The following is a 16,781-nucleotide window of genomic DNA, read 5'->3' as shown; positions in this document are numbered from 1 at the left end:
GCAGCAGAGTGATAGTGTCTCATGTCAGTCTGTTTTCAGCAACAGGTTGGTGTGGCTTTCATTATTTGTGGTGTCTTTTTTTTCTTGCAGACTTGGTTGCACAGAGAGGAGAGAAGCTGGAGCTGCTGATTGACAAAACAGAAAATCTGGTTGATTCAGTAAGTTTAAATTAATACTTTGTCTATGGTAGTTTTGCACAGGTTGTTTGATTCTGTTCTACATCATTTTAAACCTTAACTTTTTTTTTTTTACTGAGATGTAACTAGAGGGTAGAACACGTGCTTCCACCAACCAGAGATGACAGTTTTCTGGTTATTCTCTGATATCCGGGTTTCGGATGGACAGATACAATTCTACAGGAAACTGATTTGGCTGCATTTTTGTAGTTCTGGACAGGTGACCAGGCAGAAGTAGTCGTGCACATGGTCATCATGCGGGTTTGCTCAAATTGGTTATGTGCATGATCACTCAGTTTCACAGTTTGTTGTGCTTTAACTTTAATGAACTCACACTAGAAAACCTCTCATTAAGCATGATCACCATAAATTCATTAATGTTTTTCAATATTCACAAATACATGGTGACTGTGTGCGTAACCAAATCGAACAAACCTTCCCAGACAGTTTGACAGGAAATCAGGTCAACATTGAACTGTTCGGTATGTGTCTACAGAACAAACGTCTCTCAGACCCGATAGCAGAACATTTGTGTTCTGATGTACAGTCGTGTTCAGAATAATAGTAGTGCTATGTGACTAAAAAGATTAATCCAGGTTTTGAGTATATTTCTTATTGTTACATGGGAAACAAGGTACCAGTAGATTCTCACAAATCCAACAAGACCAAGCATTCATGATATACACACTCTTAAGGCTATGAAATTGGGCTATTAGTAAAAAAAAAGTAGAAAAGGGGGTGTTCACAATAATAGTAGTGTGGCATTCAGTCAGTGAGTTCGTCAATTTTGTGGAACAAACAGGTGTGAATCAGGTGTCCCCTATTAAAAGATGAAGCCAACTTTGAAAGCCTGAGGAAAATGGGATGTTCAAGACATTGTTCAGAAGAACAGCGTAGTTTGATTAAAAAGTTGATTGGAGAGGGGAAAACTTACACGCAGGTGCAAAAAATTATAGGCTATTCCTCTACAATGATCTCCAATGCTTTAAAATGGACAACAAAAAAAAGACGCGTGGAAGAAAATGGAAAACAGCCATCAAAATGGATAGAGGAATAACCAGAATGGCAAAGGCTCACCCATTGATCAGCTCCAGGATGATCAAAGACAGTCTGGAGTTACCTGTAAGTGCTGTGACAGTTAGAAGACGCCTGTGTGAAGCTAATTTATTTGCAAGAATCCCCCGCAAAGTCCCTCTTTTAAATAAAAGACGTGCAGAAGAGGTTACAATTTGCCAAAGAACACGTCAACTGGCCTAAAGAGAAATGGAGGAATATTTTGTGGACTGATGAGAGTAAAATTGTTCTTTTTGGGTCCAAGGGCCACAGACAGTTTGTGAGACGACCCCCAAACTCTGAATTCAAGCCACAGTTCACAGTGAAGACAGTGAAGCATGGTGGTGCAAGCATCATGATATGGGCATGTTTCTCCTACTATGGTGTTGGGCCTATATATCACATACCAGGTATCATGGATCATTTTGGATATGTCAAAAATACTTGAAGAGGTCATGTTGCCTTATGCTGAAGAGGACATGCCCTTGAAATGGGCGTTTCAACAAGACAATGACCCCAAGCACACTAGTAAACGAGCAAAATCTTGGTTCCAAACCAACACAATTAATGCCTCGCAGATGTGAAGAAATCATGAAAAACTGTGGTTATACAACTAAATACTAGTTTAGTGATTCACAGGATTGCTAAAAAAGCAGTTTGTAGCATCAACAGCAGATGCTACTATTATTGTGAACACCCCCTTTTCTACTTTTTTTTTTTTACTAATAGTCCAGTTTCATAGCCTTAAGAGTGTGCATATCATGAATGCTTGGTCTTGTTGGATTTGTGAGAATCTACTGAATCTACTGGTACCTTGTTTTCCATGTAACAATAAGAAATATACTCAAAACCTGGATTAATCTTTTTAGTCACATAGCACTACTATTATTTTGAACACTAGAGTTTTGTGCATGTTCTAAAAACTGTGAGCCATTGGTTACATGTTATATATGTTGTATGTGTACTTGCATACTATATAGTTGTCAAAAAGCAGAATGTTACAATCTACAGTTGTGTTCAAAAGTTTACATACCCTGACAGAACATTTGTTTTACACAACAGAACTTTTGTGTAACAAAAACTTTTTTTCCACTTATGGTTAGTGGTTGGGTGAAGCCATTTATTGTCAAACAACTGTGTTTACTCTTTTTAAATCATAATGACAACAGAAACTACCCAAATTACCCTGACCAAAGGTTTACATACTCCTGTTCTTAATACAGTGTGTTGACCCTTTAACATCAGTGACAGCTTGGAGTCTTTTGTGGTGGTTGTGGACGAGGCTGCCACTGAATATGTCTTGGACTTTATTTACATCAATTATGAAGAAATATAAAGAGTATGATACTCTATGGTAAATCTGCATGGAGTAGACAGTTCTCAAAAACTGAGTGACTGTGTAAGAAGGAGAAGAGTGAGGAAAGCCACCAAGACACCCAGACAACCCAGAAGAAGTTCTAGGCTTATGTGGCTGTGATTGTAGAAATTGTGCACAGTGCAAATTTTGCATTTTGTATCACCAGTTTTACAGCTTCATGATGAAAAGAATTTTCTTAAAAAGAAGACCTGAAAGTTCAGCTACAAATTGCCAGAAGGTACATCTGAGATGCAACCTTAGATTTGATCTGTTTTAGTGAAAGAAAATCCTTCTCTGCTCTACTTCACTATGTGCATACTTCATTAGGAGAGATCAAAATGTTCCCAGACAGGGGAAAATATCCTTTTTCTTTCTAGTTCTATTGCCAAAAAAAAAAAAAGAAAAGAGACTTGAATACATAGCAAACCAAACCCGTCCCAAGTCCACAAAATGTGAGGGGGGTGGGGGTCCATTGCATTTTGCTGCCTCTTGTACTTAAAATCGTACGCTTAACCTGCAAACAATTTCCTGAATCAGTCATCTGGCACGGCCAGCTTGCAAGTCTTTGAAAGTCACCACGTACGTCATCAACACAGGTCTCAATGCACGCTTCACAAAATTTTTGCTGGATTACTCGACGCAGAAGCACACATCGCTAGGAGGTGGGGAATCCTTCCTGTGATCAATGTGTATGTGATATCTTACAAAGACGTTGTGTGTCCAAGTGAAACTTGGTACACAAGATCACCTCACTATGATCTCAGACAAGTTCAGCTTCAGGCCTGTTTCAGTTCTTTTTCTGTTGTTGTTGTTTTTTTGTAATTTAATTTTTATTAGCGTTTCGTGCCAAATATATACATAACATATATTGTAGCTACTGTGTGTTCATCATCCTCATACTATCAACATCAATTTACAATCATTTCAAAAGCACACATCCCCCAACAAAAAATGTTGTAAAGTAATATTAGAAAATAATACAAACAGAACCAAATCAGTTAGGGAGTAGACTGTTATTACAACTTAACTAATGATCTGAGAAAACAGAATCAGGACTATGAGGCCTTAAATAGTGGATCCATACATAGTGACGCATGTGACAGAATTTCTCTACTTCCAGGGTACAAACCATGGCATTTTCAATGGGATTTTTTGCAAATTACACGCAAACAAAGTGAAAATGCAAAGAAAAGGTGACCATGTGGTGGGAAAGTGGACATGTGTTGCGGCTTATTTATGATAAGAAGCACAAATGTGTTGAGGCAGTTTTGCAGGCAAGAGAACGGAGCTACTCTGGTTAGCTGTGTAGGCTAACACTTACTGACACGACGTCTCCCACCTCCTCGTCCTTCCTTCTCTAGCAAAAACCGGAAAAAATGTTTTTCGTGACTGCTTTGGTGATTGCAGCTGAAAACAAAACCATTTATCCATGTGATGAAATGCTGTATAAACAGTGAGGAAAATAAGTATTTGAACACCCTGCGGTTTTGCAAGTTCTCCCACTTAGAAATCATGGAGGGGTCTGAAATTTTCATCTTAGGTGCATGTCCACTATGAGAGACATAATCTAAAAAAAAAAAATCTGGAAATCACAGTGTATGATTTTTTTAAATAATTTATTTGTATGTTACTGCTGCAAATAAGTATTTGAACACCTACCAACCAGCAAGAATTCTGGCTCACACAGACCTGTTAATTTTTCTTTAAGAAGCCCTCTTATTCTGCACTCTTGACCTGTATTATTTGTACCTGTTTGAACTTACCTGTATAAAAGACACCTGTTCACACACTTAATCAACCACACTCCAACCTGTCCACCATGGCCAAGACCAAAGAGCTGTCTAAGGACACCATGGTAAAACTGTAGACCTGCACAAGGCTGGGATGGACTACAGGACAACAGGCAAGCAGCTTGGTAGAAGACAACTGTTATGATTATTTATTAGAAAGTGGAAGAAACACAAGATGACTGTCAATCTCCCTCGGTCTGGGATTCCATGCAAGATCTCACTTTGTGGGGTAAGAATGATTCTGAGAAAGCTCAGAACTACACAGGAGGACCTGGTCAATGACCTGAAGAGAGCAGGGACCACAGTCACCAAGATTACATTAGTAACACATGATGCTGTGAATTGTTTAAAATCCTGCAGGGCAGCAAGGTCCCCCTGCTCAAGCCAGCACATGTCCAGGCCTGTTTGAAGTTCACCAGTGACCACCTGGATGATCCAGAGGAGGCATGGGAGAACGGTCATGTGGTCAGATGAGACCAGAATAGAGCTTTTTGGAATCAACTCCACTTACCACGTTTAGAGGACGAGAACAACCCCAAGAAAACCATCCCAACTGTGAAGCATGGGGGTGGAAACATCATACTGTGGGGGTGCTCTTCTGCAAAGGGGACGGGACGACTGTACTGTATTGAAGGGAGGATGGATGGGGTCATGTATTGCGAGATTTTGGCAAACAACCTCCTTCCCTCAGTAAGAGCACTGAAGATGGGTCATGGCTGGGTCTTCCAGCAATGACCCCAAACACACAGCCAGGGCAACTAAGGAGGGGCTCCGTAAGAAGCATTTCAAGGTCCTGGAGTGGCCTGGTCATTCTCTAGACCTTAACTCAATAGAAGATCTTTGGAGGGAGCTGAAACTCCAAACCTGAAAGATCTAGAGAAGATCTGTATGGAGGAGTGGACCAAAATCCTTGCTGCAGTGTGTGCAAACCTGGTGAAAAACTACAGGAAACGTTTGACCTCTGTAATTGCAAACAAAGGCTACTGTACCAAATACACTCAACAAAAATATAAACGCAACACTTTTGGTTTTGCTCCCATTTTGTATGAGATGAACTCAAAGATCTAAAACTTTTTCCACATACACAATATCACCATTTCCCTCAAATATTGTTCACAAACCAGTCTAAATCTGTGATAGTGAGCACTTCTCCTTTGCTGAGATAATCCATCCCACCTCACAGGTGTGCCATATCAAGATGCTGATTAGACACCATGATTAGTGCACAGGTGTGCCTTAGACTGTCCACAATAAAAGGCCACTCTGAAAGATGCAGCTTTATCACACAACACAATGTCACAGATGTTGCAAGATTTGAGGGAGCGTGCAATTGGCATGCTGACAGCAGGAATGTCAACCAGAGCTGTTGCTCGTGTATTGAATGTTCATTTCTCTACCATAAGCCATCTCCAAAGGCGTTTCAGAGAATTTGGCAGTACATCCAACCAGCCTCACAACCACAGACCACGTGTAACCACACCAGCCCAGGACCTCCACATCCAGCATGTTCACCTCCAAGATCGTCTGAGACCAGCCACTCGGACAGCTGCTGAAACAATCGGTTTGCATAACCAAAGAATTTCTGCACAAACTGTCAGAAACCGTCTCAGGGAAGCTCATCTGCATGCTCGTCGTCCTCATCGGGGTCTCGACCTGACTCCAGTTCGTCGTCGTAACCGACTTGAGTGAGCAAATGCTCACATTCGCTGGCGTTTGGCACGTTGGAGAGGTGTTCTCTTCACGGATGAATCCCGGTTCACACTGTCCAGGGCAGATGGCAGACAGCGTGTGTGGCGTCGTGTGGGTGAGTGGTTTTCTGATGTCAGTGTTGTGGATCGAGTGGCCCATGGTGGTGGTGGGGTTATGGTATGGGCAGGTGTCTGTTATGGACAAAGAACACAGGTGCATTTTATTGATGGCATTTTGAATGCACAGAGATACCGTGACGAGATCCTGAGGCCCATTGTTGTGCCATACATCCAAGAACATCACCTCATGTTGCAGCAGGATAATGCACGGCCCCATGTTGCAAGGATCTGTACACAATTCTTGAAAGCTGAAAATGTCCCAGTTCTTGCATGGCCGGCATACTCACCGGACATGTCACCCATTGAGCATGTTTGGGATGCTCTGGACCGGCATATACGACAGCGTGTACCAGTTCCTGCCAATATCCAGCAACTTCGCACAGCCATTGAAGAGGAGTGGACCAACATTCCACAGGCCACAATTGACAACCTGATCAACTCTATGCGAAGGAGATGTGTTGCACTGCATGAGGCAAATGGTGGTCACACCAGATACTGACTGGTATCCCCCCCCCCCCCCAATAAAACAAAACTGCACCTTTCAGAGTGGCCTTTTATTGTGGACAGTCTAAGGCACACCTGTGCACTAATCATGGTGTCTAATCAGCATCTTGATATGGCACACCTGTGAGGTGGGATGGATTATCTCAGCAAAGGAGAAGTGCTCACTATCACAGATTTAGACTGGTTTGTGAACAATATTTGAGGGAAATGGTGATAATGTGTATGTGGAAAAAGTTTTAGATCTTTGAGTTCATCTCATACAAAGTGGGAGCAAAACCAAAAGTGTTACGTTTATATTTTTGTTGAGTGTATTAACATTGATTTTCACAGGTGTTGAAATACTTATTTGCAGCAGTAACATCCATGATTTCTAAGTGGGAGAACTTGCAAAATCGCAGGGTGTTCAAATACTTATTTTCCCCACTGTATATTAAATGGAGGTCCCTGTAATTGGTCAAATCCCGCGATATCACGGAGGGTTTAAATGAGACTACAGTCTCCTATACTTCTCCCATGTATATATTCTCATTTGGATAAGGGAGAAGGATAGACGTAACAGTAATAAAGTTCACAATGATCCATACATTTTAGCAAGTTTAACGCTCTAAATCAGATTCTGTTCAGCTCACCCACTTAATCAGAATTTATAGTTTTTCTCCTATGAGGGTGGGACTTATCTCCTGAAAGCATGCAGTTTCTCTCTGATATTCTTCTCTCGCTCCCGTCTCCCTCTGTCCGTGACCTCCCACCATGTCCCACAGCTGCTCAGCCAGGCTCTCTCTTGGTGTGATAACAGAGACGGGCAGCCCTCTGTCCTTCATGTCTTTGCTCACTTCCACCGCTATCTGATATGGTCTCGTCTCGTCCTTCTACAATACTCGTACTTTAGTAGGAAACGGGGTCTGGAAGCTGGTGCAATCCTATATATAATTCTTTTTCCCCCATGCCTTCCACAGAATGTCCTCTTTGGTTGTGTAGTGGAGAACATTGGTTATTATTGACTGCAGTTTGTCCGGATCTCCAGAGGGTCTCAGGGAAAGCACCCGGTGTGCTTTCTCAGTGCCAAACAACGTGATGGCAAGGACCTCCGTGGGTCTCTCGTAATAACTTCTCCACATATTCCACCATTGACTGCCCCTCAGCTCTCTCAGGAACATTATACAGAGGGTCACAGAGCTTTCTCTTATCGTGCCCCTGTTCTGTGGAATGATCTCCCTGCGTCAATAAAACAGTCCGATTCTGTGGAGACTTTCAAGTCCAGACTTAAGACGCACTTATTTTCCCTTTCATATGGCTAGCATACTGGTACAGTTTTGTTTTACACTTTTTACTCTTTTAATTAATTTTATTTGTAAACTGAGCAGGCCACAGCCTCAACTTTACCTAAATACTGTCTTTTAGTGAAGCTTAGAGCTAGTGGCCGACGATCACCTTAGTGTTTCTTGTTTTTTCTTGTTGTTTAATGCTGACAAATTACACTGTATTTCTTGCCTTTCTGATGCCTGATTCAGTTTTTTCTCTCTGTTTAAGGTGCAGCTCCATCCAGAGATGGGAGTTGTATTCGTGTTGGCAACCCTCCTGTCCTGTGCACCAACAGCATTTCCTGTTTATTTGTTTTGTGAATTGTTCTGTGAATCATGTCTGTATCATGGCCCAAGCAGAGGGTCACCCCTTTGAGTCTTGTCTGCTTGAGGTTTCTTCCTCAGAGGGAGTTTTTCCTTACCACTGTTGCTCTGGGGGTTAGTAAGGTTAGACCTTACTTGTGTGAAGCGCCTTGAGGCAACTCTGTTGTGATTTGGCGCTATATAAATGAAAATAAATTGAATACAGCCGTATATTCTCCCGTCTGGATCTTCTTTTGTAGTATCGCAATTTATTTTCTTGCTCTTTAATCACCTTTATCATCTTGCTTAATATCAAATCAATTTTATTTATATAGCGCCAAATCACAACAAACAATTGCCCCAAGGTGCTTTATATTGTAACGCAAGGCCATACAATAATTACGGAAAAACCCCAATGGTCAAAATGACCCCCTGTGAGCAAGCACTTGGCGACAGTGGGAAGGAAATATCTGTTCAATATTTTGAACACGGTCTTCCACATTTTCAGTTCACATCTCCACCTCCACTACTTTAAGACTGACGTTAGTGAGTTCAGATTTGATTTCGTCCAGTTGCTGTGTCACGTCTTTACGAAAGTTCTGTATCTCTTCCAAAACTTTTGCTAAGCTAGCAGCCACGTGTGACTCGGCGTTAGTGTCTTTATCGATTACCTGTGCAAGGGAGCTGTTCGCTGTATTTTATCTGTTGTTAGACTCTGCAGCCGAGTTTTTCTTTTGTCCATCCTTTTTCCCCATGTTTGCCTCATCAACAATTTCTAGTATTTGCCGAAAATGTGTTATTTGACTCTTATATGAGGTGAGATTGATTCGTTGTGGAGAGTTTTGGCTGCCATTCGGTGTGGTGATGTCAGCGGAACTCCAGGCCTGTTTCAATTCTAATTGTGGCCACCAGAGGGTGGAGTCTTACAAACAGTGTACAGGGTTTTTTCCACCTTATCTGTTATGTTGGGGGAAAAAAGGCCAGTAATTGGCATTGAGTTCCTCCATTGCATTGGCTGAGAGTTCTTTGCACTGAGCGCACAGAAAAATGGTAAATGGACTGCATTTATATAGCGCTTTTCCATCTGCATCAGATGCTCAAAGCGCTTTACAATAATGCCTCACATTCACCCCGATGTGAGGGTGCTGCCATACAAGGTACTCACTACACACCGGGAGCAACTAGGGGATTAAGGACCTTGCCCAAGGGCCCTTTGTGATTTTTCCGGTCAGGCTGGAATTTGAACCAAGGATTTTCTGATCTCATCACCTCCCCTTGGCTCACACAGATGCATGTTATTTATAGCACTGGCTGGTTGTCATCCTCCTTTGGAGTAATTGTTTAATGTACTCATTTTTATTCATGTTTATTTTTTGCCACATAAAATTCTATTCATAAATAGTTTTAGCCAAAGTATTGGCTGGTTTTCTCTGACAGGGGGCAAAAAACAACATTATTTGCTGCACAAAAAGCGTGACCACCACTAGAATTGAAGGCAAGTAATATACAGCTGTGTTCAAAATAATAGCAGTGTGTTTTTAACAAAGTGAGTAAAGCTCAAAATTCTTATAATAGCTTTTATTCCCACAAATGCAAATGCATTGGGAACACTGTACATTCTGTTCCAAACCAAAGCATGAAGAAAACTGTATCAAATTTCTTATTACTTTACAGAAAGTGAAGAAAAGGGAATATTGGGCTGCTTTAAAAACCTAGCAGTGTCCGCATTTTTCTTTCTGTGAAAAACCGATCATTAAACCGTCCAGTCCGCTGATTGGTGAGCCGAAGCTGAGCTTAGAATCCTTGTACACCAAACGGTTACAGCGGATAGCCAGCTGCATCACAAGTGATGACTCCCACCCTCTGGCTAAATACTTCCAGCTCCTACCTTCTGGTCATAGGTTCAAAGTCCCAAGGTGTAGGTCAGAACGCTACAGGAGCAGCTTTATTCCAGCTGCGATTGTCCCCTTGGACAAATCTTAGCAGGGTTTCCAGATATTTATTTATCTATTTATTTATTTATGGAACTGTTTATTTGCCCTTTGCATACTGATTTTATGCTGGTGGTATTTTAGTGGTTTCTCTTGACTCCTGTCTTTAGTCTTTTATTAAGCTTGTGACCCATTTGTGTCTGTGTCACGCTTTTGTTTTGCATATGTTCTTTATCAGTGTTTTTACTGTCAATGTTTTTGTCTGACTAACATGGATGCCCTTTGTTTTGTTTTGCTGCAAGACAAATCTACCTACGGGTATAAATGAAGTCACCTGAATCTGAAACGGGTGTCAAATAGGTTGCCTTTATTTAAGGACGAAGGCAGCAGATGTACATCCCACCTTCAAACACAACCCCCTATGACCACCCATGAAAAAACTACTTAAACTCCCAGTTTTCTATAGGAATACAAACTTCCTATGGGCACTGTACTAGTGTATATATGTAATATGTGTATATATAAGAAATCACATATACCTAAGTATTCATAGCCTTTGCCATGAAGCTCAAAATTGAGCTCAGCTGCGTCCTGTTTCCACTGATCATCTTTGAGACGTTTCTACAGCTTCATTGGCATCCATTCAGGTGTAAATGGATAAATTTAGTTGGTTGGACATGATTTGTAACTACACACACCTGTCTACATACAAGGTCCCACAGTTGACAGTCAGAGCACAAACCAAGCATGAAGTCAGAAGAATTGTCTGTAGACCTCTGAGACAGGATTACCTTTAGGCACAAGTCTGGGGAAGGGTAAAGAAACATTTCTGCTGCTTTGAAGGTCCCAATGAGCACAGTGGCTTCCATCATCCTGAAATGGAAGAAGTTGAGATCCACCAGGACTCTTCCTAGAGTTGGCCGCCTGTCTAAACTGAGCAATCGGGGAAGGAGGGCCTTAGTCAGGGAGGTGATCACTAACCCGATGTTCATTCTATCAAAGCTCCAGCATTCCTCTGTGGAAAGAGAATGTTCCAGAAGGACATCCATCTCTGTAGCAATCCACCAATCAGACTTGTAGAGTGGCCAGACAGAAGCCACTCCTTAGTAAAGGGCACAAAATTCTCTCTTTGGTGTGAATGCCAGGCCTCATGTTTAGAGGAAACCAGGCACCATCCCTACAGTGAAGCATGGTGGTGGCAACATCATGCTGTGGGGATGTTTTTCAGCAGCAGGAACTGGGAGACTAGTCAGGATTGAGGGAAAGGTGAATGCAGCAATGTACAGAGACATCCTGGATGAAAATCTGCTCCAGAACGTTCTTGACCCCAAACTGGGGTGACGGTTCATCTTACAGCAGGACAATGACCCTAAACACACTGCCAACATATCAAAGGAGTGGCTTCAGGACAACACTGTGAATGTCCTTGAGTAGCCCAGCCAGAGCCCAGACCTGAATCTGATTGAACATCTCTGGAGAGATCTGAAACTGGCTGAGCACCGACGCTCCCCATCCAACCTGATGGAGCTTGAGAGGTTCTGCAAAGAGGAATAGACAAAGCTGCCCAAAGATAGGTTCACCAAGCTTGTGGCATCATATTCAAGAAGGCTTGAAGCTGGAATTGCTACCAAAGGTGCATCAACAAAGCATTGATCAAAGGGTGTGAATACTTAAGTACATGTTTTCTTCATTTTTTTTTTTTTTTGTAAATTTGTAAAAACTAAAAAAAAACAAAACAACTTTTTTCATGTTGTCATCATGACGTGTTGTGACTAAAATTTTAATTTAATTAACTCTATTTTGGAATAAGGCTGTAACATAAAATGTGGAAAAAGTGAAGAGCTGTGAATACTTTCTGGATGCATTGCATCCTAAGTTTGAAGCACATTTGAATCAAGACATTAAATACAGTTTCACACAAGCTATTTTTATTGTATTACTGAATGATTTTCTTGAATAAAGCCGTGACCAAAAATGTACGTACAGGATTACAGCTGACAGTGCCAATGTTTTCTGCTAAAGATTGTCTTATTGCTCTGATTGTCACATCTGGGGCACATTTCTGTGGGCACGTTACAGGCATTTGTTGCAGTGTTATCCATAGATTCAGCCATGTCCATGTAGTTACACAGAGCCTGCATGTCCGCTGTCATGTACTGAGATGATCCCTGTACCAGATTTGTAGAGCTATCTGTGCATGCACAGAAAATAGAAAGTTTGTTCTTTACTGAGTTTAGTCTTTTTTGTGTGGAAAGGACTGAAAGCTGGTTTAAATTTATGGAGGAAACTAACCCGCCTGTAAACCTGATTTTGGTCTGCACACAGAAACCTTGGTACAGAACAATCTACCTGTTTTTTGCGCATGTGCAGATAACGAATATACAAATCTGGTACGAGGGTAAGCTCAGTCTGTGACACCACATTAACAGGCTCTGCTCCCCACAGCGTTGTACAAGAGTGACGTGAAGTACTCAGTGCTCATGCACCAAACAATGTAACAACTGTCTATTGATCAATGGGAATGATACAAAAAAAGCTTTTTTTGCTCACGGCAAACTCAAAATACTGTTCCAGATGGTTTCAAAACTTTTGAAACATCTTTTTCGAACATTGTATTCATGAAAACACATCACATGCTGTACTGCCATTTGTTGAACACTGGCACCTACTGGACAGTTCAGAAATATGCATTATTATCAAGTTATGAATTTCATATTTAGAGGCTACACTGAACACAGGGTGTGTATGTACATTGATTGCATATAAATGGTTTTGGATTTTTTTATTTTTTTAATAATATGCCGTACAGAGATATTGCCACTAATATTATTTTCTCTCCCTCCTCCTCCTCCTCCAGTCAGTCACATTCAAGACTACAAGTCGGAACCTGGCACGAGCCATGTGTTTTAAGAACCTTAAACTGGGTCTTGTCATTTTGCTGGTGAGCCTGGTATGTATGCACAGTCATAGAAATTGTTAGACATTGAGTGTTAATGATCTACAGTCATGTCTCATAGTTTAACATTGTTTGCATAAAGAATAAGCCCCAAACATGTACTGAAGTCATAGTCCTGAACATTAAATTTGCATTTTGTTCTTTAAGTACTTCATCATTCGATTTCTGGTGTGTCTATTATTATTATTATTATTAAATGTGTTGCTGTTTTATTTTACAGATGAACTATAGCTCAGAATTCCTCTAAAGTTTTATAATGTATTTTACATCATTATTGGGCTGGAAATACATTGCTGGCATTGCATGTCAGCAACACTTCAGTGTTGTGCTGTGTGTGCTGCTGTAAGGAAGCTAAGTGCTGTGTCGGTTTGAACCTTGAACCTGTGTTTTTTGTTTTTTTTAGGTCATCATTTACATTATTGTCTCTGCTGCCTGTGGAGGCCTCAGCTGGCCCACTTGTGTCAAACATTAAGAGAACAATGGCACATAAATATGATGGAGATGAGGGGGAAAGGGACGAGGAGGAGGAGCACCTGCTCAGTACTGTTTGCCAATATCCATAGCAGGAAAAACTGCTTTCCATGCACAGGTTATGTAGCTCCGCTATCCCTGGAAGACACACACTGATCCTCCTCCTGTCTCCTTTCTCGCTCCTTGATTGTGTGCACATTGACTTGCCTTCTGGACAGAGAGTCCATCTTCACAGCTGTGCTACTGGACGGAAACCACGTGGCCTAAAACTAATGTGGAACAGTTATCATGTCTTAGAATAGTCCGATACACTCACCCTGTCTCATGCACTTAGTGGCCTGATGTAGCTCTGTACTTAATTCAGTCAGACTGATATCAAAAGAGCATTATTCTTGGTTTCTTTGTCTTTTGATGTTAGATAAACAGATGTATAGGCCCCTTCAGTTTTCCGAAACATTCATGGAGTGTTGCAGGCCCATCAGCACTCAGCGTGTCAGAAGCATCTTTCATTTTAAAGCACAGCAGTATCTTCGACATCAGGTGTTGTTAAATAACAAACTAGTGCATATAAATAGTGTTCATTTATTATTATCGGCACAAAATAAAAAAATCCCCTTTAAGTCAATTTTGATTTGGAGGTGATGCTTTACTCTTTACCACTTGTGGATTTGATGGCTTATCGTTCCATTTCTCTTTCCTCAGATTTTCATTGTAACCACGTGTCCTTTCTGTTAACACAATGCACTTTTTACATTGTATATAAATTTCCTCAGTGACATCCTATGATTTATACTTATTTAATTACTATACATCCTGATTTGATATAATAAAATCTGATTATATCGGTGGTGGATCTCTGCTGTGAGAGAACAATATTGTAACTAATTTTTTTTATGTGTTATAAACTATGCGGTTGTTGGAGGGTTTATTTGACAAAATGCAGTATACGGCCTGTTAGCTGACAAAATAATTTATGTTCAGCATGCTCTCAAAGTGATGCGAAAGTTCAGGTGCTTTTACATGGTTATTAGGAGGACTACAAACATGCTCAGTGGTAGATGGAACAGCTTTTGGACCATGATCAAAGCATTTGAAACAGTTTGGTTTAGTGCCATCTGTTGGTTAAAGCTTGGTATTGCAATTTTTTGAAGGCGCAGAGTTGAAATGCTGAGAAAATGTCTGCAAATGAAGTCACATTTAGATTTAATTTTATTTAGTTGACATGTAAAAAGAACATTTGTCTGCAGCTGCATTTAATACTTTGACATATACGAGGGCTGTCAATAAAGTTACGGTCCTTTTTATTTTTTTCAAAAACTATATGGATTTCATTCATATGTTTTTACGTCAGACATGCTTGAACCCTCGTGCGCGTGCGTGAGTTTTTCCACGCCTGTCGGTGACGTCATTCGCCTGTGAGCACTCCTTGTGGGAGGAGTCGTCCAGCCCCTCGTCGGAATTCCTTTGTCTGAGAAGTTGCTGAGAGACTGGCGCGTTGTTTGATCAAAATTTTTTCTAAACCTGTGAGACACATCGAAGTGGACACGGTTCGAAAAATTAAGCTGGTTTTCAGTGAAAATTTTAACGGCTGATGAGAGATTTTGAGGTGATTCTGTCGCTTTAAGGACTTTTCACGGTGCGAGACGTCGCGCTGCGCTCTCAGGCGGCGTCGTCAGCCTGTTCAAGCTGAAAACATCCACATTTCAGGCTCTATTGATCCAGGACGTCGTGAGAGAACAGAGAAGTTTCAGAAGAAGTCGGTTTCAGCATTTTATCCGGATATTCCACTGTTAAAGGAGATTTTTTTAATGAAAGACGTGCGGACGGGTCCGCGCGTCGGGACGCAGCCGCCGCGACGCTCCGCCACAGGAAAAACACCTCTGTTGAAAGCCTTAAGGACAAGTTGGAACATGTCCTGCCTGTTAAACAATTTCTCATATACTCACTCCACTGAAAGCCATCAAAAGCCGCCTGGATTTTACAAATGGTTATCAACACGGAGGTGTTTTTCCTGTGCCGCCGCACCGCGTCGGCTGCGTCCCGACGCGCGGACCCGCCCGCACGTCTTTCATTAAAAAAATCTCCTTTAACAGTGGAATATCCGGATAAAATGCTGAAACCGACTTCTTCTGAAACTTCTCTGTTCTCTCACGACGTCCTGGATCAATAGAGCCTGAAATGTGGAGGTTTTCAGCTTGAACAGGCTGATGACGCCGCCTGAGAGCGCTGCACGACATCTCGCACCGTGAAAAGTCCTTAAAGCGACAGAATCACCTCAAAATCTCTCATCAGCTGTTAAAATTTTCACTGAAAACCAGCTTAATTTTTCGAACCGTGTCCACTTCGATGTGTCTCACAGGTTTAGAAAAAATTCTAATCAAACAACGCGCCAGTCTCTCAGCAGCTTCTCAGACAAAGGAATTCCGACGAGGGGCTGGACGACTCCTCCCACAAGGAGTGCTCACAGGCGAATGACGTCACCGACAGGCGTGGAAAAACTCACGCATGCGCACGAGGGTTCAAGCATGTCTGACGTAAAAACATATGAATGAAATCCATATAGTTTTTGAAAAAAATAAAAAGGACCGTAACTTTATTGACAGCCCTCGTATAATACAGTAAGAGCTTAGGAAATAAAAACTGTGATTTGTACTTGTGCATATGACTTTAAAGCTTTAAGGCCCCTTCACACATAGTGTGAATATGTACAACTCCAGGGCGACACCCATCAGAGCAGCTGGTATGTGCACACTACGGAATACTGCGCTGACGGGCAGGCTTGCACGATGCTGGTGCGACGGTTCGTGCACTTGGGAACACAGCGCCACCAGCTGCACAATGGTTATACATCGTGCAGCTGGTGTGAAGAAAAGTAAATAAACATACTGAGACAGTTCCGTGCATGCGGAAACACAGCAGCTTTTCCCCAAAAACATCAACCACGGGATTTGAATCTGTGCCTTCCAAAAGCCCTGAGTGCAGTCAGAAACTTTCCCAAGTGAGCTACTGTCACTGTCCTGTAAAAGGTGCTGAACACTGCCTTATATCAGGAAAAATAAAAATGGAAACAACACGCACATATAAAAACATCGCATTGTATTAAATCCCTCTCATCAAGCGGGCAATACAGA

At 41.6% G+C, this 16,781-nt stretch overlaps 1 pseudogene; it reads left to right on the top strand.

Annotated features, from left to right (window-relative positions):
- Positions 1-14,514, top strand: part of LOC117520546 — a 42,990-nt pseudogene extending 28,476 nt beyond the window's left edge.
- The last annotated feature ends 2,267 nt before the right edge of the window (positions 14,515-16,781 follow it).

This window comes from Thalassophryne amazonica, chromosome 11, assembly GCF_902500255.1.
Source record: "Thalassophryne amazonica chromosome 11, fThaAma1.1, whole genome shotgun sequence".
Classification (NCBI taxonomy): Eukaryota; Metazoa; Chordata; class Actinopteri; order Batrachoidiformes; family Batrachoididae; genus Thalassophryne; species Thalassophryne amazonica.
The sequence above is the reverse complement of the archived record's forward strand: the minus strand, read 5'-3'. Positions and strand labels throughout refer to the sequence as shown.